Source organism: Podarcis pityusensis (genome assembly GCF_964106645.2).
Source record: "Podarcis pityusensis genome assembly, chromosome: 17".
Lineage (NCBI taxonomy): Eukaryota > Metazoa > Chordata > Lepidosauria > Squamata > Lacertidae > Podarcis > Podarcis pityusensis.
In genome coordinates, this window is record NC_138042.1 from 34,859,613 (window position 1) to 34,887,382 (window position 27,770).

At 44.8% G+C, this 27,770-nt stretch overlaps 1 protein-coding gene across 2 annotated transcripts in view; it reads left to right on the forward strand.

Moving 5' to 3' along the window:
- CORO2A (coronin 2A) overlaps window positions 1–27,770 on the forward strand; it is a 67,418-nt gene that overhangs the window by 9,598 nt on the left and 30,050 nt on the right. Inside the window, exon 1 of one of the 2 annotated variants that reach the window (XM_080986865.1) lies at window positions 24,664–24,914. The exons of the other annotated variant lie outside the window; for it this stretch is intronic. The gene's annotated coding sequence lies outside the window, so the exon portion shown is untranslated. Of the gene's footprint in view, window positions 1–24,663; window positions 24,915–27,770 lie in introns of those variants that run through there. 2 annotated transcript variants of the gene reach the window in all.

Sequence of the window (27,770 nt, forward strand, 5' to 3'; positions counted from 1 at the left end):
AGCCAACTGATACATCAAATTAATAGAAATCATTGTAATTAATAAAGCAGCCAACATCAGCAAAGGATTAGAGAGGTTTTGCACTCTGCATGGATATTGGCCCCATCCTTTAGTCTGTTGATTGTGGTTTCCTTCCAAATACTCTTGTTTCATATGGGTTATTTTGGCTGCACATGGGACTGGTTATAAAGAAGCTGACATCCTTACAGTGGTGCTGCTGTGGGGCAAGGTTGATTCCAGCATCTGTCAACCACACAGGTTGTGCTTGCCCATGTCCACCAATTATGAGTTATCCACCTTGAGAAATCCAGCTGTGGAGGTTGGTGCTTGATTGCTCTGGTCTTGCCTCACACCCAGTCAAGAGATGAACCAGGGAGAGCTTCCTGCTGCTTTTCTGTATGCTCAGAACAGTGACTCATGGAGAAACTGGTGGGTGGGCTCCAAGGGACAATAATCCTTACTTTTGCATCCTCTGAAAATGATGTTTAAGAGTAAAGCATGTTTCCTGTTGAGTTCGCGGGGAGGAATCGGTGCACTATTAGAATGTGAGGAAACATTGCATTAGAACTTTGGGATTTCTGCCGGATGAGATGCCCCAGAATTAAATGCACATCTCCATCCAGACAGTGAACTTCCATTTGGGATTCCTCCCACCACCCCTGCTAATAGTCAAGATGGGTGGTGGAATTCCTATCAGTATGGAAGTGAGACATTATAGGACCACCCAAAACAAGGGCCAGGGTTCTCCATACTTGTGGACTTACAGGACATACATAGAAGTGTAGATTTGTTAATGAAAACACCAAAGACCCCAAAACAACTCTGAACTTCCAAGATGTTGATGGGGCGGGGGTGGAAGTTGGATGGATAGCAATTGGTCTTCTCAAGCCCCTAACAGGCTGCAGCAAGTATCCTAGAGGGAGTGATTGGTACTAGGATGAAGAGAGAAAGTACCGTATTTTTCTCTCTATAAGACGCACCAGACCACAAGACGCACCTAGTTTTTGGAGGAGGAAAACAAGAAAAAAAATATTCTGAATCTCAGAAGCCAGAACAGCAAGAGGGATCGCTGCGCAGTGAAAGCAGCAATCCCTCTTGCTGTTCTGGCTTCTGGGATAGCTGCACAGCCTGCATTTGCTCCATAAGATGCACACACATTTCCCCTTACTTTTTAGGAGGGAAAAAGTGAGTCTTATAGAGCAAAAAATACGGTATCTATTTGCATAGATAAACTCCCAGCTTCAGTCTCCTGGATCTCCAGGTATGACTGGAAGAGGTGCTGCCGGTCAGTATAAAATTATGGAGATAGATGGACCAGTGGTCTGGCTCAGGATAAGGCAGCTTCCTCTGTTCCTAAGAAACACAGTGACGAGCTTCTTTCATTTCCCTTAAAGAATAAGTGCTGCTGAAGCAAAATGGCCTGTTTTATTAAGAAAACAAGGCGAAAGCAAGTTCTTAAAATAGCGATCTGCAGTCGTATTGCTTTTCTGCAGTTGTATGGATTTTTAAAAATCTCTCATACAACACAGAAACCAAATGTGTCAGAACTTAGCAAGTGCCTCAGAGTGGGAGGAGTAAATGAAATGCTACCCCTAAAGTTGTTAAAAAACAAACAAACTGCACATCTTCTCTGAAGAACACAGGAAAGTTCAGGAGGGGGAAAAGGGGAAATGACAACTTTTCCCCTTCCCACTCTCCAGAAACCTCCCTATTCTGATATGTAAAAATCCTGGAAGGGTATTAGGGATGGAAGGATGTGTGTCATGAAGTTAAAAATATATATATCTTCATGTTATTTAGGGAGGCTTCAGGAGATGGGAAAGGAAAAAGAAAACCTATTTTCTCATTCTCCAGAAAGTTCATCCAGCATAGTGATTCAGTGACTCTTTAGATATAACTGGACTACAATGCCCATCATCCCTGACCGTTGGCCATGCTGATGGGAGCTGTAGTCCAACAACATCTGTAAGGCCACAAGTTTCTCCTTCCCTGCTACATAGCAATAAAGTGCTCAAGTTTAGGTCTAGCAGTCAGCCTGAACCCATTTGCCTCTGTACAGCCCAGCGAACGAAAGCTTGAGTTTGGGAAGACAAGCAGACATCCTTTCCCCCTTTCTCTTGTCCTGAAACCTCACTTCCCTCTGTGAGCCCGGAAGAGCACTATGAAATTACTTGCCACATCACTGAACAGGAGCACTTCTTAGATGCTGGGGACACACTGTAATATTTTGATGCATCGTGACACAGACGCATTGCGCATCAACATTCAGTTTTGCTTCTGCGGCAACGTGGTGTTGATATCTTCATCTCGCACGTGTAGAAAGTACGTAGGTCTGCATGCACAATTATTTTGTTGGATTGGACCACTCTACCCAGAGTGAACTGGGGGAAATGTGTTCGGTTGAGAAATGTATTGTATCACTATCTCATTTTTCACTCTCTGATGTATTTCCAAAAATAGTTACTTTCAAGTTTTGTTGACTAGTGGACTCGAATACATAGATCTCTTCTGTTGGAACCAGTTCACCTCTATCTTTAGAGGATCAGTTTGCTGTTCTCCTGCTATATATCATGGCGGGTATATCATCTTCCTCTAATAATCAGGAAAACAACTGCCAAGGAGTAAAAGCTTTGTAAGCTGGAATTTGCCCTATCGCTGAAACCAAAAGTACACGATTACTTGTGGAGAAAACTGATAAGGAGTAATATTTTCTTGGTGTCCAAGTTACAAAGAATGAAGTGAAACAGAGCATTGTTTCTAGAGAAAGTAGACCAGGGCGGACTTGGATTTTACTTTTTACTTTTTGTGTGTGTGTTGTGATCCTTTATATATTGGTTTGGAAGGCAGGAAGCCCGCTAAGCAAGAAAGATGGACTTACTCAGAGAAGAATTTGGTGGAGACATTCAGACGCTCTTGATCTGAGATTTGGCTTTATTAGCATGCCCACCTAACAAAGCAAAAACATGAAACTTGGAATTTTAGGTAGCTTGACGATGTTCCCTTTTTTTTACAAAAGTGTGGGGATCATTTTCATCCTCTTGGATACAATGCTGTGCTGTGCTTTGGTTGTCTTTCGCTTTGGCTTAGTCCTTCGCTGAGGTGGCAAGTCTGTGTCTGGAAGCTCAGTGAGCTGGGATAGCTCAGTTGGTTAGAGCATGGTGCTGGTAACGTGAAGGTTGCAGGTTCGATCCCTGTATGGGACAGCTGTATATTCCTGCATTGCAGGGATAGACTGGTCCTCAGGGTCCCTTCTAATGCTTCTATGAGTCAAAGAGTTTGAAAGAAGCATGGACAGGGTGACAGCAAGACTGATCAATTCAGTAACAAACCCCCCCAACTGAGTTGTTTAGATACAATAAATTCAATAACTGACCATTAACTGCCCTCTAATGGTGCCCCAGATTTGCTGCCTAAAGCAATTGCTTCACTCAGCCCTCACAGAAGCAGAGCCTTGTATCAAAGGGCTTTCTGACTGATAAGTGCTATCTGGCCTGGGCAAAGGTGTAGCAATAGTCGTGTCAGCTGCTTTTATTGCCCTTGTTCCCATGAACCCTCCTCATCTAATTATTCAATTTGCAGTGGAAAACCTTTGAGTTCTTCTTGGGGTAGGCTGATATCAATTCTTCCTCTCCATCCCCCCACTCCACCCCGAAAAAAGAAATTGGATTAAAGGCTATATTTGGCTTTAATCAGCATCAATTCTCTGTTAGCTTTGTGGGGTAAAATTTGCTTTGCTCATAGATCTGGGAAGCCAATGAAAAGTCTACTGCAGTTAACCTGTAAGAGGTAGAAGTCCTCACTTCCTGTTGTTTGAAAAGTTCAATTAGCAGGCTCTGCTTTTTTATGAATGGCAAGTTGTTTCTTTGCTGTGATGGGGGCTGGCACAGAATTCACAGGGTTGGCTTAAAATGACACTGAAAAATGCTTACAATTCATTTTGTGAACTTTTGAGATTCATTGGGGGTTGCTAACTGATCCCCAGCAGCTATCAGCTAGGAGACACCTTGCAGTTGTTGCTAGCCTGACACGGCTGCTTGGATCAACAGAGCCACACAACACACCATTTTGGGACCTCTAGAAGCTGTCTCTGTTTCAGCACTGGGAGAGGGGAAGGAAAGCACTGAAGCCCTGGCTGGTGGAAGGCAGATAAACTTTCAGGTTTCCCTTCTGGTCCTAAAAGAAGGGAGTTTTGTTTTTTGTTTTTTAAATTATTTAACATAATTGTTACAAAGTATAAGCAGAATATTGCAAATACATACACATACAGTGGTACCTCGGGTTACATACGCTTCAGGTTACAGACACTTCAGGTTACAGACTCCGCTAACCCAGAAATAGTGCTTCAGGTTAAGAACGTTGCTTCAGGATAAGAACAGAAATCGGGCTATGGCGGCAGCAGGTGGCCCCATTAGCTAAAGTGGTGCTTCAGGTTAAGAACAGTTTCAGGTTAAGAACGGACCTCCGGAATGAATTAAATACTTAACCCGAGGTACCACTGTATATTTCAAATAAGCACATATATATGAAAAAGGAACAAAAGAGAAAAGAAAAAAGAAAAAGAAAAAATAAAGAGAAAAAAAGAAGAAGAAAAGTTGGAAGAATTTCTTCCAAGTTTATTCTACAAATATCTCAATATGAAAATAATAATAAAATTTCATTGATTGACTTCCCTCACTTACACTGCACTTCCTATATACATTTCAAGCAAGATTGTATCTGTTATTCCGTATTTTCCCCATACAATCTCACACAAATATTCTAATCAATAAGTTTTCTAAATCTTTCATAAATCTATTCTAAACACAACCAATAACTTACATTTAATCCTTGTCTACATAAACAATCCAGAGGTTTTAAACAGCACCAGATTTAGGACATTGAGGGTGGTTCTGCCACACAGGGTACTGAACTGAGCGGGTGCAAAATTGAGAAGATCCGTTTGGGGACACCAAATTTTGGGCTCATGTTCTGAGGCGCCATATTACGAAAGTTCACCCCTGCTTCAACACCGGGGGCTGGAGTCTACACACCCAAGCTGCCCAGTTGTGTGTGTGTTTGTTTAGTGATACTCGTGTGAACCTTCTAACATGTTCACTGAACATCTGAGAGGGTAGCAGGCTTCCCGTTAGAGCTCAAGGCTAGGTCACACTCCTATTTGCTGTGCACAGACTGCATTTGCAGTCCTGGGTTTTTAATCTATGTTCACACAACATCATCCAAAGTGCAAGTGTATCCTGTACTTTGTTATGGGTTGTTTCTCAAACCAGCTTCACACCAGCTGGAGTCCTTAAGTCATTTATCTTGAGACAAGGTGTGAACACCTTTACAAAATGGTAGACACCTCTGCCTATTGGTGCCTCCTCGTGTGTGCACAAACAGAAATGAACTGAAGCCAGGCTGGTGTGAGCAGCTTGGGAGGAAAGAGCCGTGAAATGAAGGTGGAGGAGGGACTTCAGAGTGCTCTAAGGTGGTAATGTGAGTACACTCCAAGTGGATTCTGATATAATACCAAACTGGTAGGTGAGTGATCCTTTCTTTTGATAATCATTTTTATTAGCTTTTAATTACAATCCAAAGGTAGGTGAGTGACCGTTGGGCTCACCTGCTGCAAATTGTCTGGAGGCGGTTGGAGGATGGATGGCGGCTAACAGATTGAGGTTGAACCCTAACAAGACAGAAGTACTGTTTTGGGAGGACAGGAGGCGGGCAGGTGTGGAAGACTCCCTGGTCCTGAATGGGGTAACTGTGCCCCTGAAGGGCCAGGTGCGCAGCCTGGGAGTCATTCTGGACTCACAGCTGTCCATGGAGGCACAGGTCAAATCTGTGTCCAGGGCAGCTGTTTACCAGCTCCATCTGGTACGTAGGCTGAGACCCTACCTGCCCACGGACTGTCTTGTCAGAGTGGTGCATGCTCTGGTTATCTCTCGCTTGGACTACTGCAATGCGCTCTATGTGGGGCTACCTTTGAAGGTGACTTGGAAACTACAACTAATCCAGAATGCGGCAGCTAGACTGGTGACTGGGAGCGGCCGCCGAGACCATATAACACTGGTCTTTCCAAGCACAATTCAAAGTCTTGGTGCTGACCTTTAAAGCCCTAAACAGCCTCGGTCCAGTATACCTGAAGGAGCGTCTCCACTTCCATCGTTCTGCCCGGACACAGGTCCAGCGCCAAGGGCCTTCTGGTAGTTCCCTCGTTACGAGAGGCCAAGTTACAGGGAACCAGGCAGAGGGCCTTCTCGGTAGTGGCACCCACCCTGCGGAACGCCCTCCCATCAGATGTCAAAGAGAAAAATAACTACCAAACTTTTAGAAGACATCTGAAGGCAGCCCTGTTTAGGGAAGCTTTTAATGTTTAATAGGTTATTGTGTTTTAGTGTTTTGTTGGAAGCCACCCAGAGTGGCTGGGAAAACCCAGCCAGATGGGCAGGGTATAAATAATAAATTATTATATATTATTCTAAATTCTTCCTTTCTTCCTTACAGTTTGAGCAGGGAAACTTGGAAATCAGCATGAAACTGTGGCTCCCAATCCTAATATACAATGGTCAGCACAAGCCACAGTTTGCCAGTTTAGACAAAATGGTAAACTGTGGTTTGTCTCAAAAGTCAGAAAGGGATTAAGGGAACTGCAGTGTGCCATGGGAGAAGGGAGTGTGTTAGTCAAAGAGTCCTTTGAGTTTCATCTGTGGAGTGCCACAGATGTTTCGACAAAATGTCTGAACCGACTCTCCCTAATGCTGAAGGATGTGGTGCTCAACAGGCACGGAAATTTAACTTTGGCTTCTGCTAGGGTGTTGGTTGTGGGAGGCTTTTTATTAAGCGTACTCTCTGACTCTAGTTGATACAGATAATAGCGGTAATTTTCACAGTGACAGACATTGCTTGGTTTATGGCGTAATGACTGTGGGAGTGTATAGTTCTTGTTTTTGAAAGTTTTGCTGGGAGAATTGAACTGTAAAGGTAAACAATATCAATTCACTGGTGAGAACTTGTGGAATCTGGCCACCTTGAATACGTCACCATGAACAACAAGCCGGGTTGAGAGCTCCACTCCTTAGGGATGGGTGCCGAGCCCAGACTGTGGCTGACTCCTTAGCAACTCTCATAAACAGAGATGATTTCACACAAGTTGTGGTCAATTTCGAGAGTCTCTATTTGCCTTTCCTCCCCTGACTTTGCTTTTTGAGATAAAGCAGCCTATGACTAAATGATAAAGCCTTTATTAAAGATGGAGCAGAAACCCGTTAATACTACTATTTCTCTTTTTCAGAGAGAGAGAGAGAGAGAGAGACAGAGGCAAGGCCCTGTCAAGGACCTTTAAGGTTAATGTCAATCATTGGTCACACCCAAACCATATATTTAAAGAATTCTTATGCCTTTTTAACAGTCATGGGACTCCTGGGAACTGTAGCTTGTTGCTTAGTGTTGTAACCCCCTCACAGAGCTACAGTTCTCAGCAGCGCCCTTAACAAACTACAGTTCCCAGATCCTTTTGAGGAAGCCATGGCCACTGAAGTGGTATAAAACTGCTTTCAATATATGGCGCTTTTGTAAATTCCAGAGGCTTTGTGTCTGCCTGTGCAATACCTGATCACTCCTTGGGGTGAATACATGAATTTGTGTGGCTTCCTGTTTCCTGGCCTGACCAGACTAGACTTTTTTAATATTCTTTTTCCTTTGGTTATTGATTATGTGCATTTTTTAGCAGTTGACCCACAGATGTGGAATGTGATTCGACCACTGTTTTTTTATATATAGAAAAAGGGTGCCAGTACTCACCATAAAGTTGTTACAGTTTAAATGCCACACTTTTAACTTTTGGGGTGAAAAAGTTCTGATATTGAGTACACCCAGAAAGAAAGCCTTGGGTTCCACAGGATATCAGACAAGCCCCATGCTTTGTGAGTTTCAGATGCTCTGAAGACTTACCTCTTCCCTGCAACTTTTAGCAACCCATATCATCTGAATTGCCGAATTGTTATCTGAACCTTATTTTCATAGTTTAGTCCTATGGTGCTGTTTTCATGTTGACACTCTTGTGTTTGAGATCCAGTGGTACCTCTGGTTACATACTTAATCCGTTCCAGAGGTCCGTTCTTAACCTGAAACTGTTCTTAACCTGAAGCACCACTTTAGTTAATGGGGCCTCCTGCTGCTGCCATGCGATTTCTGTTCTCATCCTGAAGCAAAGTTCTTAACCTGCGGTACTATTTCTGGGTTAGCGGAGTCTCTAACCTGAAGCAAATGTAACCTGAAGCGTATGTAACCCGAGGTACCACTGTACTGTTTTTGTGGTGTTTTTATATGGCTTTAAATGGTGTTTTATTGTGTGTCGGGTGCTGGGTTTCTAACCCACTTCATGAACGTACGTGTGTGTGTGTGTGTGTGTGTGTGTGTGTCTTGGAAAGTGGTATACAAATTTGTTAAATGAAGAAACAGAAAATCAATGGGAGGGTGGGGGTTTTTTGACTGGGGCAATGCCCAAAGAGGAGAGGAAGGTGTTAAAACAGCTCCTTGTCCCTATATTTGTTTTGCCAAGGCTTGCAGCCTACGAAGGCTGAGGTGGACAAAACAAGAGTAGGAAAAGGAACATGCAACCGGCATGCAATGTCTAGTGTTCTCCTTGACTTCTTAAGGCCCCTGTCAAGCACAGTGAATGATTGCTTATCTTCAAATGGCTTTTCAGTGGGCAGCATGCCCAGGCTGGAGCCAGTCAGGATGATGGTTCATTTTAATTGAATGATGTGGTCATGTCCATTAAGGAGTTCTGCACCGGGGACAATTAAGCAGGAGGGAGGAGGGAGGCCAAACATTTGGTGCATATTTCTTTCTGTTCCGGGATGCAAATTGTTTTGCCATAATAGCTGTGCTCAAGAGTCTTCTGAACGAGGATTACTAGATTCTTATTCTTCTTCTTCTTCTTTAGACTCGCTTGTACGTACATGTTTATCGCTTGGTGATTTGTGTGTGTGAATGAATCATCTCAGATTAATTGCTAGAGGTGAAGATTTCACTCGGCTTGCTTCAAGTCAAACTCGGGGCTTTCCATGGGAATCAGTCACTGAAATATACTCAGAGTCGAGAGTGGATTTCATGCTCTTTATTCAGCTCATAGTGGTGAGGAGGAATGGAAGTTCCCCCAGAATGTCTGCTTTATATACATTATTTACACAATGGGCCCCATGTGATTGGCTAATTCCGGGATTCTCCTGTAGGCCAATCAGGTTGCGGATTCCCTTCCACCTGGAGCTGGATTGGGTGGCTCCTGTGGACCAATCAGACTGCTGCATTCTGAATCCTATTGTTCTAGGACCAATTAGACTGCTGCCTTTTGGATCCTATTCAACTCAGTACATAACAGTCACTCATTCAGTCTTGTGCTGATGGGTAAACTGAGAGAGGGTTGTTAGGAAGACCCTTATTCGCCTCACAGAGCTACAATTCTTACAAAGTGGAGGAACAGGGTTTTCCTAACTCGCAACAACTTTAACAAACTAGACTTCTTTCCCATCCTTCTCATTATACTGTAATATATTGATGAACACTTTTATTATGAAAATAATGTTGTCTTGTCTTTTCTTCTTTGGATTTTTAAATTTTGTATCTTTGTTATTTTTTATTTTTTATTTTCCTTTTTTTATTGCTTTAGAAATTTTCTATTTACTACCTAATTTCTTCATATTTAAAGAGATAGCACATAATATTTGTATAGGTATGTAAATTTTTAATCAGTAAAGAATAAAGAATAATATTAAACAAAACAAACAAACTAGACTTCTTGGGATTCTTTGCAGGAAGCCATGACAGTTTAAAGCGATATAATACTGCTTTAAACGTATGTTGCATATGCGTACAAGCCTTTCTCTTAATGTCCTCTTAGACCTAGAGAAAGGATCTTGGGAGGAAAATGTCAGCCGAATCTCACCTGCCCCCAAGGAAGATTTTTATCTGAAACCTGCTGTTTTTAATGAATGATTTCTGTAATGGAATAACAGCTTCTCCTTAGTGCCAGCTTCAAGTCTGCCTTTTTCTTGTTGTGTTGGTGCTGATTTCACCCCGCCTTCTCGCTCCCTTTGCAATGAGTCTTCAGTCAGCATGTTTGAAAAAGGAGATCAGATAGTGGACCTCCCTATCAACATTGACTTGCAGTTCATTTTCCAAATACACAGCATGAAACTGGTCATAAGGAGCCTTTTCCTGACACAGCTTGATCAAGTGGGAGTTTGCCAGGCCTCCATCGCTTGTTGCAAAATAAGAAGGCTGGCCGTTATCATCTGCAAGATGGCTGATGTCAAGCAGTTACGCTCGGAAACGTCTCCAAATTTCAAAATGTTATCGACATGACTAATAAATTGGAACCACTGCAGGTTTTCTCCCCAAGGAGGTGACTTTTGCAAAAGATATTCTCAGCTGCAGATGAACAAGGCCCCTTGCAATTGGGAAGAAATTCAGCCAGCCTTTTGATATCATTGCCAACATGCTCCTCACTTCGGAAAACAGCAATAAGTTCCAGGGCCAGCGTTGCACGTTTCCGTTTCCTTTTGTGTGAGCGAGCACCAGAGGCTAATGGAGGAGCTTTGTAATACAGTAGTTGTCTAATTTGCAACAAAATAATCAGATCACGGTAGAGGCAAATGCACTTCTACAGTGCAGCTGCTAATAATTCTGTTTCAGGCCCACCATGGAGAGCTACCGTTGTTCCGGAGAATATGAATCTCTTAATTCTGTGTCTGGTTCTGTTATGTACTGAGTTGAATAGGATCCAAAAGGCAGCAGTCTGATTGGTCCTAGAACAATAGGATCCAAAAGGCAGCAGTCTATTGGTCCTAGAACAATAGGATTCAGAATGCAGCAGTCTGATTGGTCCTAGAACAATGCAGCAATATGATTGGTCTGCAGGAGCCACCCAATCCGGCTCCAGGTGGAAGTGAATCCACAACCTGATTGGCCTACAGGAGAATTCCGGAATTAGCCAATCACGTGCAGCCCATTGTGTAAATAATGTATATAAAGCAGATACTTTGAGGGGACATTCATTCCTCCTCACCACTATGAGCTGAATAAAGAGCATGAAATCCACTCTCGACTCTGAGTATATTTCAGGTTCTTTTCCCATTCAAATTATTTACACCCCACCAAAAGAAACAACAACTTCAAAGGACCCAAACCTCTGCAAGTAGATTACCTGTTGAGTGGGGTGGGGGGAACCACGCTCTAACCATGAGTTTCCATTGAACCATGAGTTTCTATCATACAGTCATAATGAAGTGTTAGTAAGCCTTCATTACCCTAGTAAAAGGATGGTTTCCCAGCATCCTTAAGTAAGGTAAAGGTAAAGGGACCCCTGACCATTAGGTCCAGTCATGACCGACTCTGGGGTTGCGGTGTTCATCTCGCTTTACTGGCTGAGGGAGCTGGCGTACAGCTTCCAGGTCATGTGGCCAGCATAACAAAACCGCTTCTGGCGAACCAGAGCAGCGCACGGAAATGTCGTTTACCTTCCCGCCAGAGTGGTACCTATTTATCTACTTGCACTTTGACGTACTTTCAAACTGCTAGGTTGGCAGGAGCAGGGACTGAGCAACTGGAGCTCACCCTGTCGGGGGGATTCGAACCGCCGACCTTCTGATCCGCAGGTCCTAGGCTCTGTGGTTTAACCCACAGCACCACCCGTCACCCACCCACACATATATACACATACATATATACATATACACACACACACACACACACACACACGGAAATTGACTTCCCTTCCACTCCTTCCATGGTTCATTTTCATTTCCCACTATTACTGCATATTCTGATCCGACCACTTGAAAATTTAAGGGGTGTGTGTGAGTCTCTCCAGACCACTTAATAATATTTTTGTTTTGTTCTACAACTCAAAGCACATACATAACTCATATATTAATAACCTTAGCCTTGTCTTTCTAATATAATGGATGTGCTTCTGGATTAAAGGATTATAGGAAGGATTATATTCTGGATTATGTGAAGAAAACCAAACCATCAAAATGTTTTTTTCTTCAGCACCAGTATCATAGCAAAATTCTAGCACCATATCCTAGACCCTAGGCCAGACCACTGAGAAGAGCTTTTTTACTAAATTCTCCAGGAGAATTTACAAGTTTGGCGGTACCAGCACTGTGTTATGTTAATCACAGGCCCACAGTCAGGGTTGTGGTTAGCCTATTTGATAATCTGGCACTGGTCAAAACAGCTTCGATCTCTATCAGGAAAAAATCAATACGTTCAAGGCCAAGTACAGAAATCCTCGAATGTTCCACTACCTTATTAGTTTTTTTGCTTCTCCAGTACTACCACATTACTGCTGTCTGGAGGGAGCCATAGCACACCAAAAGTGGGTAAAAAAAAAATCACACACCCCAAAACCCACCAGGACATTTGTGTGGAAAATTATGGGATTTCAGTTTGAGAACTTCTGAACCAGAAGTGTGATGGGATAGAGGGAAAGGGGACAGATTATTGGGAGCTGGAGAGGCAGAGCTGGAATGAACCATGTGTTGCCCCATAGTAGTTCCAGTTTTTACGCAGGCCAGAGCTGAGACAATGGCTATTTATGTTGCTCTCATGGCTGCTGACGTGAATAAACTCCTTTGTCATAAAGTGTCTGTGTGTTTTTCCTTGCAAGGCTGATGCTCTTAGCATTCGTTGCTAATTTACAAGCCCTGAAGATGCTCAAGGACGAGCTTTTGGCAGTTGCTGAATTCTGCATCTTCTTCAGATGAAATCTCTCCCACCCCAAAATTGGGACCTGAACTGGGACGCCTCTGTTGGCCTACCATTGACTCTGACAGAAAACAAGATGCTCTTGTTTACAGGTTGCAGATCTGCAACCTTGATGTTGTTATTGGGCTACAGCTCCCATCGGCTCCTGCCAGCACATTCATGTTCCCCGGGGATGATGGAAGTTGTTGTCCGAAAGCACCTTGAGGGCAGCTGGCTGCTCTGGGCTGTGGCTCAGTTCCCATGCAAATAAACTGTTCTGAGCTCACTTTAGATGACAGTCTGGCCTGGGTACAAATTGGTAAATATATTCAAGCAAAAGGCTGGTAGAGAGGCAGCCAGCACAGTCATGTTTTAAGTAAGAAAAGGGAGAGAGAGGTTTGATTACCGTATTTTTCGCTCCATAAGACGCACTTTTTTCCTCTTAAAATCTGAGGGGAAATGTCTGCGCTTCTTATGGAGCGAATGTGTGGTCCCTGGGGCTGGGGGGGGGGGAAGCTGGGCTTCCCCCGCCAGCCCCACAAGCTCCTGAGCAGCCCTGGGGTAGCCCACGAAGCCTCCGCAGGGCAGTGGGGAGCCTTCATCCCGCTGCCCTGGGGAGGCTTCGCGGGGCTATCCCTGGCTTTTGCGGGAGGTGGGGGAAGGAACAGAGTGAGGCTCTCTCACTTCCCCCACTTCCCGCAAAAGCCCCCAAGAGCCGCGCTCCCTTTAAAGAGCTGCGCAGAGTGTGTGTGTGGCTCTTGGGGGCTTTTCCCCGAGGAGGGAGAAGCCTGCAAGCGCCGCACACACGCTCCACGCGGCTCATGAAAGGGAGCGCTGAGCAGAGCCTGGGATGCATACAGGCTGTGCTCAGTGCTCCCTTTAAATAATATATTTTTTCTTGAATTCCCACCCCCACCCCCAAAAAAGTAGGTGCGCCTTATGGTCAGGTGCGCCTTACGGAGTGAAAAATATGGTAATCTAAAGAGGAAGCCTCTGGCTGGAAAGTGAAAATGATGGTGTTGCAAATATCGACAAGGCAAGAGTGGGAGGAGTGGCAGTCGGGGGTCCCTTCTAAGATCATGGGAGCAACCCTCATCTTGCGGATTTTTGAGCAACTGAGAGTTTCCATCCTCGACCTCCAGACTCATCATTCCATTTGTAAATACAGTGGTACCTCGGGTTAGGTACTTAATTCGTTCCGGAGGTCCGTTCTTCACCTGAAACTGTTCTTAACCTGAAGCACCACTTTAACTAATGGGGCCTCCTGCTGCTGCCGCACCACCAGAGCACGATTTCTGTTCTCATCCTGAAGCAAAGTTCTTAACGGCTTTGGTCCAGTATATCTGAAGGAGCGTTTCCACCCCTATCGTTCTGCCCGGACACTGAGGTCCAGCACCGAGGGCCTTCTGGCGGTTCCCTCCGTGTGAGAAGCTAGGTTACAGGGAACCAGGCAGAGGGCCTTCTCGGTAGTGGCGCCCTCCCTGTGGAACGCCCTCCCATCGGATGTCAAAGAGAACAACAACTACCAGACTTTTAGAAGACATCTGAAGGCAGCCCTGTTTAGGGAAGCTTTCAATGTTTGATGTATTTTAATATTTTTTGGGAAGCTGCCCAGAGTGGCTGGGGAAGCCCAGCCAGATGGGCGGGGTATAAATAATAAATTATTATTATTATTATTATTTATTTATTATTAACCTGAGGTAATATTTCTGGGTTAGCGGAGTCTGTAACCTGAAGCGTATGTAACCCGAGGTACCACTGTAATAATAAAAACGCAATCAGCTGCATCTATCACCTTCCATTCCTACCTGTGCCCCTCATTGAGCCATCAGTGCACTAGCCTTGCTGCTGACTCAGTCTGTGTTCCCTCGCTTCCTGTTTCCCACCTACCCAAGAGCCTGTGCCTAAGGATGGAGGCAGGCAGACTTTCGTAACAACAATGAGAGATGACCTGGCATCTGTCTCTGATGGCAGGATCACTTCCTGGTGGTATTAACCACACACTGTGAAGTTGTTGTTGTTGTTAAAGAGGTCTTTGTGCAAGAACCCATCAAAGCTTCAATCCGACTAAAATACTTAAGCCGTATTCACATCGTACATAAGATTGGCATCTTGGCTGCCTCTTAGTGCAGACCCTATGAGCTTTCATAGCTGCCACCCACCATAAACCACCATTGGCAGGATTGGCAGCAACAGCCTCAGATACGGTCTATGCTTGAGATAACATTTTACCCTCTGGTTATTTATGCTGTTTTAAATGTGCATTTTATATTTGACTTCTTTTAGGAATTGTTTCTTTTGAAGTGTTTAAGATATTTTTTTTTTGTTAACTTTGATGTGTTAAATGTGCATTCTGTGGTTGAGCTCCTTTGTAATGTTTTATTTAGAAATCTTTAAGTTTCCTGTTGATTACGTTGCTTTGAATGTATGTTATTATTATTATTATTATTATTATTATTAGATTTATATACCACCCTGTACCCGGAGGTCTCAGGGCAGTTCACAGAACAAAAGCAAAATACAAAACCACAAAATATATAATCAAAATAAAAAGAACAATTTGACTTTCAGCAGTGATGCTTTATCCTGGATTGTTTTAGTCAATGTTTTAATTCATTGTCAACTGCTTTGAGATTGCTTTCTTAAAAATATAAAGTGGTATAGAAATGTGGTGGGGTTTTTTTTTGGGGGGGGGGGGAGTTTGAAACACCCAGTCAAGTGATTCAACCCAAAGTGGCAGAATTTGAGTTCCAGTCTTGCCTTCTGGGCTGACTTCCTGCCAAATGATGCTTCTTCCTTCCTCTGTAATCCTTTCAGGGCGGGAATCCAAATGAAAGCACTCTTTGCCATCTGGGGGTTTGGGAATGCTATGGATTTCTGCCAGAGGGACCAGCTTGTCTGTTCCTAATAGCCATGCACTGAAGATCTACAAGTGACTTATTCTTTACCTCTGAGGAAAAGCTCTGCTAGATGCTGAAGTCCGTTCCCTGCTGTTCGTGTATTCTCCTCTCCTTTTTATGAGAGATGCTGCCGTAATGTAGAGTAAATGGTACACCTGGGGGCCATTTGCTGATAAACCTTTTGCTCCAGCTGCACCGAACATTTAAAGCGGTACCATACCTGTCATGTTATTGTTGTTTAGTCGTTTAGTCGTGTCCGACTCTTCGTGACACCATGGACCAGAGCACGCCAGGCACTCCTGTCTTCCACTGCCTCCCGCAGTTTGGTCAAACTCATGCTGGTAGCTTCGAGAACACTGTCCAACCATCTCGTCCTCTGTCGTCCCCTTCTCCTTGTGCCCTCCATCTTTCCCAACATCAGGGTCTTATCCAGGGAGTCTTCTCTTCTCATGAGGTGGCCAAAGTATTGGAGCCTCAGCTTCAGGATCTGTCCTTCCAGTGAGCACTCAGGGCTGATTTCCTTCAGAATGGATAGGTTTGATCTTCTTGCAGTCCATGGGACTCTCAAGAGTCTCCTCCAGCAGCATATTTCAAAAGCATCAATTCTTCGGCGATCAGCCTTCTTTATGGTCCAGCTCGCACTTCCATACATCACTAATACCTGTCATAGCTTTCCTCAAAGAATTCTGGGAACTGCAGTTTGCTGCTGAGAGTTGTCAGGAAGCCCCTATTCCCCTCAGGGAGCTACAGTTGCCAGAGCAGTTTAACAATCTCTTCCCAGGGAACTTTTGGAATTGTAGCTCTTGTGAGGGGAATTATAGCTCACAACACCCTTCATGAACTACAGGCCCCAGGAATCCTTGGAGGAAGCCGTGACAGTTTAAAGTGGTGTGATACTGTGTAAGTCAAGGTTTCCCAAACTTGGCTTTCCAGTTGTTGTTGTTTTTGGACTACAACTCCCATCACCCCTAGTAACCAGACCAGTGGTCAAGGATGATGGGAACTGTAGTCCCCAAAAAATAGCTGGAGACCCAAGTTTGGGAAACACTGGTTTAAATCTATAGGACAAATGTAACCTAGAATCACATCTGTAGCTCAAACCGCTTCAGTTTATGGCTCTGCCAATTTACGTATTTAGCAACCGGGCACAAGGAGTCAGATGAGCTCTGGTCTTAGATTAATCCTTAGCTGTTAAGGGATTGATTGTTCAGAACTGCTTTCTTTCAGTTTTCCAGCCACTGAGACAGGATAGTTAGAAATTGCAACAGCACTCTGAAGCCTTGTGTCCTTTCTGATAGCTACGATACAGTAGATTTGGCTCACAATTGAAACAGTTTTGGAGTTGGAATGTGGTCGGTGGGGATATGAGGTTCGCCTGATTTTCCCTAATCTCCATCTTCTTTTAACATTGTTTTACAATCTCTCTGGTTTTCAAACACTAGATTTTTGTCTACCCAAAAGTTCCCAAGGAAAGCTCTGCAAGTTATCTTTTTGGAGCGCAGAGCTACTTTCCCTTTTCCTTGACATGCTTTTGAACTGCTAGGTTGGCAGGAGCAGGGACCGAACAACGGGAGCTCACCCCGTTTCAGGGATTCGAACCGCCGACCTTCTGATCAGCAAGTCCTAGGCTCTGTGGTTTAACCCACAGCGCCACCTGCATCCCTACTACCCCTCCCCTAATACACTCCATGCATAGTATAAGAGTTCACATCTTAACTCAGGGGTATCAAACTCAAATTCATCGGGGGCCGCATCAGCAGTTTGGTCACCCTCAAAGCGCCGGTTGTATCTGTAGGACTTACAGTACAGGAGAGAAGGGTTCAGGCAGCCGTTGGATCTGTCACATCACAGGATGGCATGCGCTCAATATAAAAACAAGTGGAGGTTTCCTGAATGCATGTAAAGTGGAGGTTTCCTGTGTAGAACGGCCGGCGCCGCTAGAGGGCAGACGTTCTCTGGCTTGTAGGCTGCCGCGCATGCGCTGAAGATGCGGCTTTCTTGTGTAAAACAAAAAAAAGCGAGAATAAAAGGTGAAGGCTGCTGGCCGCCGCCGGCTACACGGGCCACATGACGAGGTCTGGCGGGCCGGATTCGGCTCGCGGGCCTTGTGTTTGACACCCGTGTCTTAACTGCTTAGAAATGCATTGGTCAGTTGGGCTTTTATTGTTTGTGTTTTGAAGTTTGAAAGTTTGCAGCATGCATTGGTCAGTTGGGCTTTTGTTTTATTGTTTGTGTTTTGAAGTTTGAAAGCAGTACCTCAGAGGTGATTTTTTGATATATATTTTTTTTAATTTGTGGCAGAAGGAATTGTCCTATAGCAGCCTGCCTTGCCGCTTCTCTTTTCACACAATAGGAGCCTTCCTTTAGGCCCAGCCTCCAGTGTAGTGTGTCATGATGTGAATGGAAGGAACAGATGGCAAGTGTCTGGCAATTTGTTAGGTAATGCAGCCCCTAAAGGAGTAAAGCAGCAAGAGCCTGCGGTACCAAGCTGCTAGTGTCATGTTTATGCCGAAATATAGGATGCTAAGCCAACGCTTCAGGTGCGGCACATGCGTATAATGGCAAAGAGTTGTATTCAATTCTACTCTGATACCATCTTAGTGTACATGAAGGTCTCTTATGTCCTCAAGTAACCAATCTAAGGCAGGGGAGTGACATCATTGTTTTGGTTTTTTAGAATCAGAGAATGGTAGAGTTGGAAGGGACCCCAAGGGTCATCTAGTCCAACCCCCTAAAGGTAAAGGGACCCCTGACCATTATGTCCAGTCACGTATGACTCTGGGGTTGCGGTGCTCATCTCGCTTAACAGTGGTGCCCCGCAAGACGAATGCCTTGCAAGACGGAAAACCCGCTAGACGAAAGGGTTTTCCGTTTTGGAGGTGCTTCGCAAAACGAATTTCCTATGTGCTTGCTTCGCAAGACGAAAATGTCTTGCGAGTTCCTGCGGGTTTTTTTTCCTCCCCCCCCCCTTTTCCCAAGCCGCTAAACCGCTTATCAGCTGATCGGCTAAGCCGCTTAACAGCTGATCGCTAAGCCGCTTATCAGCTGATCGTTAAGCCGCTTATCAGCTGATCGTTAAGCCGCTTAACAGCTGATCGCTAAGCCGCTTATCAGCTGATCCGCTAAGCCCGCTAAGCCGCTAATACTGTAGCGCTAATCCGCTAAACCGCTAATGGGCTTGCTTCGCAAGACGAAAAAAACCGCAAGACGAAGAGACTCGCGGAACGGATTATTTTCGTCTTGCGAGGCACCACTGTATTGGCTGAGGGAGCCGGCGTACAGCTTCCAGGTCATGTGGCCAGCATGACTAAGCCGCTTCTGGCGAACCAGAGCAGCGCAAGGAAACGCCGTTTACCTTCCTGCCGGAGTGGTACCTATTTATCTACTTGCACTTTGACGTGCTTTTGAACTGCTAGGTTGGCAGGAGCAGGGACCGAGCAACGGGAGCTCACCCCATCGCAGGGATTCAAACCGCCGACCTTCTGATCGGCAAGTCCTAGGCTCTGTGGTTTAACCCACAGCGCTACCTGCGTCCAACCCCCTACAATGCAGGCATCTCAGCTGAAGCATCCCTGACAAATGGCCATCCAACCTCTGCTTGAAAACCCTCCAAGGAAGGAGAGTCCATGACTTTCTGAAGGAGTCCGTTCAACTGTCAAACAGCTCTCACTGTCAGAAAGTTCTTCCTGATGTTTAGTCAGAATCTCCTTTCTTGTAACTTGAAGCCTTTGGTTCGAGTCCTACCTTCCAGAGCAGGAGAAACCAAGCTTGCTCCGTCTACCAAGTGACACCCGTTTAGATGTTTGAAGATGGCTATCAGATCTCCTCTCAGTCTCCTCTTTTCCAGGCTAAACATACCAAGCTCCTTCAACCGTTCTTCATAAGGCTTGGTTTCCAGACTCTTGATCATGTTGGTTGTCTTCCTCTGCACACATTCCAGCTTGCCAATATACCGTATTTTTCGCTCTATAAGACGCACCAGACCACAAGACGCACCTAGTTTTTGGAGGAGGAAAACAAGAAAAAAATTATTCTGAATCTCAGAAGCCAGAACAGCAAGAGGGATCGCTGCGCAGTGAAAGCAGCAATCTCTCTTGCTGTTCTGGCTTCTGGGATAGCTGCGCAGCCTGCATTCGCTCCATAAGACGCACACACATTTCCCCTTACTTTTTAGGAGGGAAAAAGTGAGTCTTATAGAGCAAAAAATACAGTACTTTTTAACTGTTGGCACTCAGAACTGGACATTCCAGGTGTGGTCTGACCAAGGCAGAATAGAGTGGTTCTATTACTTTCCTTAACCGACCTTCTCTTAAGTTTTATTATTATTTATTTTCTGTTGAAGATCCAGAATGCTGGAGTGAGGAAAGCTGGGTTCTCAGCCCCTCTTGCCAGAAGCTGCTCTGCACAGATTCCCAATATCTCTTGGTCACTGTCTCCAGAGGCTTAAAAGTTAACCCTTGAAATGACTGGCTTCTTGTACCTCTGTGGTTACAAGTTCTGTGATCACAAGGAGTTGGTCTCTTGTTCTCTTACTTACCTTTCTACTAAAGCAAAAACTGTGAGAGCAATATTAACACAGTGGGTATGATAGAAACAATTATACACAACAACAGAATAAATAAAATAGCTGATCTCAGGTTTGTTGTCGTCAGTGGGCGCTGCTCCCTCCTTTTCAAAATTAGATTTTTTTGTGGTGTGAAGTTTGTTTGTTTTAAGTGTCTGCTGTTCTTTTAGCAAAACTGCTTCATAGTTTTATAATGTGCTACTTTTTGTTCTTTAACTAGGGTTCGTTCATCTCAGTTTGTGAGAAAATGCTGCTTCCTAAAAGTTTGTTCTCATGGTGCATGCCAAGTATGTTTTAGCTGATATTAGCTGATAGCCTTGTAGAGGTTGATAAAGTTGCAAGCGCAGTGGTGAATCATAGATTGTAGAGTTGGAAGGGACCCAAGGGTCATCTAGTCCAACCCCCTGCAATGCAGGAATCTCAGCTAAAGCATCTATGTCAGATGGCCACCTAACCTGTGCTTAAAAACCTCCAAGGAAGGAGAGTTCACAACCTCCCGAGGGAGACCATGGATAGAGATGAAATTTATTCCCTCTGCCATATACTGTATTTTTTGCTCCCTAAGGCGCACCTGGTTTTTTGAGGGGGAAATCAAGGAAAAAAATATTATTCCCCCACCTCATAGAAAAGCTAGCAGAAGCCGCACACCCTTTAAAGAGCGCACGGCTTTTGCGTGCTTTTGCGGGAGGTGGGGCTATTCCCCCACCTCATACAAAAGCCCACATGAGCCGCGCACCCTTTAAGGAGCGCACAGCTCCTGCGGGCTTTTCTACGAGGAGGGAGAAGGGACTGACTGGCTGGGTCAGTCCCTTCTCCTGGGGAAAAGCCCGCAAGAGCCGCGCGGAGCTTGTGTGCGGCTCTTGGGGGCTTTTCCTGCCTGCCTCCCCCCTGCATTCGCTCCATAAGACGCACACACATTTTCCGTTGCTTTTTAGGAGGGAAAAGGTGCGTCTTATGGAGCGAAAAATACGGTAATACGAGGACTTCATGGAGCTGATTGGCAGCAGATTCCAGCTTCTTCATACAACGCAGAATTAATTTATGGAATCTGCTCTCACAACTTGCAGTGATGGTCACTGGCTTAGATAGTTTAAAAGTGCATTAGACACATTCATAGAGGAGAATAACTTTATCTTTGACTACGGCCCCCAATAGTTCAGCTGAACCTCAATGTTCAGACAAACGCTACTGAATAAATGAAAAACTGTGAAAATCCCTGAAACGAGAAGTAATCGACTAGAAACATTACCTTATAGAAATAAACTAAATAATAAAAATCAAAAAGTTTAAGGGAAAAAATTAGAAAAACCTAGAATTGAACAAAGCCTTAATGGGATGCCGGCTACAAACCTCGTTTCACTGAACTGTTCAGTTTCCTCAGAAGGAAATAGAGAAGTCATAAACCTTAAATGACCAAGTTCAAAGAAAGGGGATAAAACTCCCCCAAATTCTGAAGTATTATAATCCTAGCTCGACCTAGGTGAAGCAAAGCCCATAATAGGTTTTTTCAGCCCATAACAGGTTTAGTAAAATTGTACTTATTTTCAATTGCTTCCCGCACAGATACAAAAACACAAATTGTGATAATGACCATGCTATTCTGTTTTGCAGAACAGTCTCCATTCTCTGGGTATTTTATAGCATGGGTCACCAGTTGTTTTTGGATTATGACTCCCATCATCCCTAGCTAGCAGGACCAGTGGTCAGGGATGATGGGAACTGTAGTCCGAAAACAGGAAACACCGTCCTGGACTCTTGTGTGTCATCATCTCTTACAAGACACCGGGGCTAACCTCCTTTGGCAGAAAGCATTGCAAGAGACAGCTTGACTTTGGGAAGATAAATTAAGGGTAGTGTTAGACATTTTGGAGCTCTAGGGGTCCAGTCTTTGCGTTGCTTCCAATAATGCTTTGCACTACAGGCACCGTTTGTCGGTACATCTGTGCTTATTGCCTGTTCTGCCTTTGCACATAATGGCTTGGTTATAGGAGCCACTTTAAGGCATCAAACAAGAAAGCAAAGCCTGACCTTTGGAAAGCTCTCCCCAGGAAGCAGAAACTTGTAAAATATTACATTTTGAAGGGGATTATTTTTGTACACAGTGATATTGACCAGCAGGGGGCATTTGTCAGCTAGTGGAATCAGTCTCTGTTAAGTAATGGTGAATCATGCAATTCTTTCAATGCCTTTCCTCTAGAGCAGTGGTTGCAACAGCCGGCATTGTCACAGGGGAACTGTCCCCCCCCCCCTTTGCAAATTTGCACCCAAGAAGAAACAAAGATGATTCAGTTATTGGTGTTTGCTGTTGTCCCTGCATGGTAGGAAGCAGTTAAAAGGACAAGATGAGGATTGATATCGATAGCCTGGATAGCTCAGTGGGATAAGCTCACGTGGTGCTGATAATGCCAAGGTTGCAGGTTCGATCCCCGTATGGGAGAGCTGCATTTTCCTGCATTGCAGAGGGTTGGACTAGATGATCCTCAGGGTCCCTCCCAACTCTACAATTCTATGATTAAACCACAAAATCTGCTGTATTTGGGTCTCAGATGAATTTTCTGACAGCTTATATACCGTATTTTTTGCTCTATAAGACTCACTTTTTCCCTCCTAAAAAGTAAGGGGAAATGTGTGTGCATCTTATGGAGCGAATGCAGGCTGCACAGCTATCCAGAAGCCAGAACAGAAAGAGGGATTGCTGCTTTCACTGCGCAGCGATCCCTCTTGCTGTTCTGGCTTCTAAGATTCAGAATATTTTTTTCTTGTTTTCCTCCTCCAAAAACTAGGTGCGTCATATGGTCTGGTACGTCTTATAGAGCGAAAAATACGGTATATTTTTCATACATCATGCAGGGACAGTTCATATGCCCTGTCAAGTGAAGGCAGGACACAGGGAAGAGGAAGTACTGTTGGGAAGTAACTGAGAATAAGTACAGTGTCTGGACTGGATGGCGGTTCGGCGAAACTCCCTGTGTGTTAGGGCAGGACAGCCGCCTAGCCCTCTCCAGAAAGGAGAGGACCGGCTTGCTGACTGTGCGTAAAACGTCCTGTTCAGCAAATCCGCACTGACTACAAAGTCAGCATCTTTCTGCCAGCAGAGGCTTGCATCATCCTAGGATAGTAAAAGGAAGATCTGTGTCTGTCTGTGAGAAGAGTCTAATGGCAATGTAACCTCAAGGTTAGATTACTGCAATACGTTGTAGGTAGGGTTGCCTCTGAAGATGGTTCGGAAACTTCAGCAGCCAGGTTGCTCACCTGAGCAAGACGGCTTGAACACACAGTGGTACCTCGGGTTACAGATGCTTCAGGTTACAGACTCCACTAACCCAGAAATACAGTGGTACCTCGGGTTAAGTACTTAATTCGTTCCGGAGGTCCGTTCTTAACCTGAAACTGTTCTTAACCTGAAGTACCACTTTAGCTAATGGGGCCTCCCACTGCCGCCAGAGCACGATTTCTGTTCTCATCCTGAAGCAAAGTTCTTACCCTGAGGTACTATTTCTGGGTTAGCGGAGTCTGTAACCTGAAGCCTGTGTGACCTGAAGCATATGTAACCCGAGGTACCACTGCATATGCAATAAACATCTTCCATTCTTCCTTAAATTCATTGTCATCTCTGCTTCTTAATTTCATTGTCACTTTTGCCATTTCAGCATATTCCATTAATTGAACTTGACAGTCTTCTTTAGTTGGGATACCTTCTTCTTTCCAGTGTTGTGCTAGTAGAGTCCGTGCGGCCGTAGTTGCATACGTAAATAAGTTCTTTTGCAATTTTGATAAGTCCAAAAGTGGAAAATAAGGGTCAACCGTTAAACCACTCCGAAAATTCCAGCTCTTTGAGGGGCAGCCTGAAAACTCCAGGCACCCTTAACAAACTACAGCTCCCATGAGTCTTTGTGGAAGTAGTAAAGTGGTATTATGGAATTGTATGGAAGGGACCACAAGGGTCATCTGGTCCAACCCCCTGCAATGGCCCAACGTGGGTTCGAACTCATGGCACTGATATCTTTTTTTTTTTTTTTTTGCCACTTTGGCCTCAAGACCTGCCAACCGCTGGCTTGGCTATTTATAATAGAATATGGCCCCCAGAGTGAAATAAAGTTCCCCACGCCTGCATTAAGGAAGTATATCTTGCTTAAATTCTGCTTCTGCCTTTGGCAGTATCGGAAAAGGGAAATAAAAACGGAAGAGAAAATAAAGAAAATCGGAGCCTGCGACATACAGGAAACTGGTTAGGCCAATGTGTGCCTCTGTCTTGAGGAGAAATCTGTGTTAGTGGAAGCCCTTGAGCATTATACTTAAGCTTTGGCGGTGCCCTCAAGCAGGTTAACCAAACAGACTGAGGGTAGGTAACTGATACCCTGAGGTCACAGGTAAACATGCAGAGACTGTACACAGAGCTGATTCACCTGACTGGCAGGGAGGCAACGATGGCCACGCCCAACCGGACAAGGTTTCAGGTTCCAATTTCATTGTTTTGTTCCTCCATATGCACACCTGACGGCGCAGGCTGAGGGCAGACGTGTGCAGTCAGCATGGGTTGCTGAACTTACCTCTTTTCCTGGTTCTTTCCCTTCGTTTTCTCGTCAGTAACAGAAACAAACAAAAACCCATCAGCCTTTTTTAAAATTCATTTTCACACAAGCGACAGAACAATAACTTGCTGGATCTCCTCGAAAAGCTTAATTTGTTGGAAACAGATTGCAAATAAATGAAAGGTAAGTGGTTTAGGGGGGGGAAATGTTTTCATTGTTTATGCATTTAGCGCCGTACAATGTAATGCCGGCTTGCACAATTTGTGGTCCATCAGTCATATAGGCAGCCCTCTGGCGCAATGTTCAAGCTTCCTGGTTTTGCTTCCCGCCTGACGCTGAAAGAGCCAGGGCAAGCTGTCAGCTCACAATATATGGCTGGGGAAAATCCTGCCTGGCCTGCTCTTGGGCCTTGAGGAACAACTTGATCTGCAGTCATTAGCAGGTGATATTGTTTATTCCCCATGCTATGAGGAGCTGCAGTCAGATGGTGAATTCTGCACATCATTTGGTTTAAAAGGCACTTGAGCAAGTCAGACGGTTCCTGACTCTCGCCGCCAACCCTCTCAGCTATGTATTGTGACTTACCAATAGCCTAATAACTTGCCCTCTAAGGTGCACAGCAAAAGCAAACCCAGGAAGTTTATTGCTCTGGTTGTGGAGTGTTGTTTGGCTTGATGGATCACACGTTGTACAGGCCTGGCGCAACACAAGCCAGAAAGACAAGTCTCTGCCCTGAGGAGCTTACGGTTTGTATTTTTTAAGTGTGAGGGAAGCCAGGAAAGGGAGAGCGACAAAGGAAGGAATGGAAAGGCAACCTTAGCATAACCTCTTGGCAATTTTGAAGACTAATCTACAATGTACTTGTCTCAAATTTCACTTGCCTGTGCAAAATAAATAGCATGCTGTGGATCTACTTTCCAAGGTGAAAAAAAAGAGAGAAATAATGAGCTGAAATGTTCTCATTCAAAAACATTTTCACATGCTTAGAACACCAGTGACTAAAATGGGCGAAAAGGCTACCAAACGTACAGAGTAGTGTAACCAAATCTTAACTTTACTTCTGTTTAACCCGTTATATCCATTTTCTGGTTGGTTGTTTTAAGAAAGGGGCCATAGTTCTGTAATCTTGCGGTGTTTTGATTTGGTTTTGCATCCTTTTGGCCTACAGAAAACTAGCTCTTCAGGGAGCAGACCTCTTCCCTGACTTGCTAGTTTTCCATAAGCAGGGATCTCTTGATGTGATGGGACATTTGGACATGTGGTACCACCTGCCACGTTCCCAGGATCTGGAAGGAAGAATGGAGGTGGTTAGAGAGCCAGCAGCTCTTCAAGGCTAGGATGGAAAAAGATGGAGAGACTTAAGCCTTCAGGGCATGATCAGTGCCATATTTTGGAGTAAAGGTAAAGGTAAAGGGACCCCTGACCATTAGGTCCAGTCGTGGCCGACTCTGGGGTTGCGGCACTCATCTCGCTTTATTGGCCAAGGGAGCCAGCGTACAGCTTCCAGGTCCTGTGGCCAGCATGACGAAGCCGCTTCTGGCGAACCAGAGCAGCGCACGGAAACGCTGTTTACCTTCCCGCCAGAGCGGTACCTATTTATCTACTTGCACTTTGACGTGCTTTTGAACTGCTAGGTTGGCAGGAGCAGGGACCAAGCAACGGGAGCTCACCCCGTCACGGGGATTCGAACCGCCGACCTTCTGATCGGCACGTGTCCCTTATATTTTGGAGTAGGGAACTGTAGAATCATGGCATTCTTCTGGGAGGAATATTCGTCCTGTAAATCAGCAATGAGATAGTGGAAGGGGCTGGTGCAATTAACAGAGAAAGTGAGTGCTTTTAGAAACAGCAGCAAACAAACAAATAGACCTTGGTAAGAGAGAGAGAGAGAGAGATGAGCAGTTTTCCTTCCTGCTGTGTTTTCATATACATTCCTCCCCTTTTTCTCTTCTCTTCCCCTCTTTCTCATACAGCTGTGCAAATAAGTCTACAAAAGTTGCTAGCCCGCGAAACAACAACAACAACCAACAAACACTAGCCGGCTTACCCACACATCCCTCCTCCTAGTTATTTGTGACATATTGCCGATGCCTGGAAACTTTCCCAGCGTGCAGCGATGTAGCAACACATCCTCCCGTTTAATGGGCTTCTAGACTACACTGATATAAACAAACATATATGCAGATAATTTGGCAAAAACATGTCTACAGCGCTTAGGGGCAAACAGCCTCCTACTTTCTGAAGGAGAGATAACCATCTCTTCTCCGTTTAGTGCCAGGAAATCTGATGGTTAAATTCCTTTTTGCTGTGTAAAGGATCACCTATTCACAGTCACACTGCGTACAGCGGGATTAAGAGAGATGTTTGAGCTTAGCCTCCGGCTCTGCTTGGCAAAGTACTTGACCTCTTCAAGTCACAATATGCTTTTGATTTTTTTGATCTTTTTAAGCATCATGGTATGCATTTCTGCTTTGCCCTCGGAAGGACCTGGCAGCTGCCTTACATTCTCTGCTAGCTTCCTGGTTCAATTTTTTTGCAATGCACTCTCTGTGTGGCTGCCTTTCAAGGCTGCCTTACTTGAACTGCTCAGTTGGTCCAAAAGTGCAGCTGCCTGACAGTTGGCTGAGTCAGCTGCATAGAGCATATGGCATATGATACCTGTGCAGTGGTACCTCTGGTTACGAACCTACCGTATTTTTTGCTCTATAAGACTCACTTTTTCCCTCCTAAAAAGTAAGGGGAAATGTGTGTGCGTCTTATGGAGCAAATGCAGGCTGCGCAGCTATCCCAGAAGCCAGAACAGCAAGAGGGATTGCTGCTTTCACTGCGCAGCGATCCCTCTTGCTGTTCTGGCTTCTGGGATTCAGAATATTTTTTCCCTTGTTTTCCTTCTCCAAAAACTAAGTGCGTCTTATGGTCTGGTGCGTCTTATAGAGCGAAAAATACGGCAATTCGTTCTGGAGGTCCGTTCTTAACCTGAAACTGTTCTTAAGCTGAGGTACCACTTTAGCTAATGGGGCCTCCCGTTGCCGCCGCTCG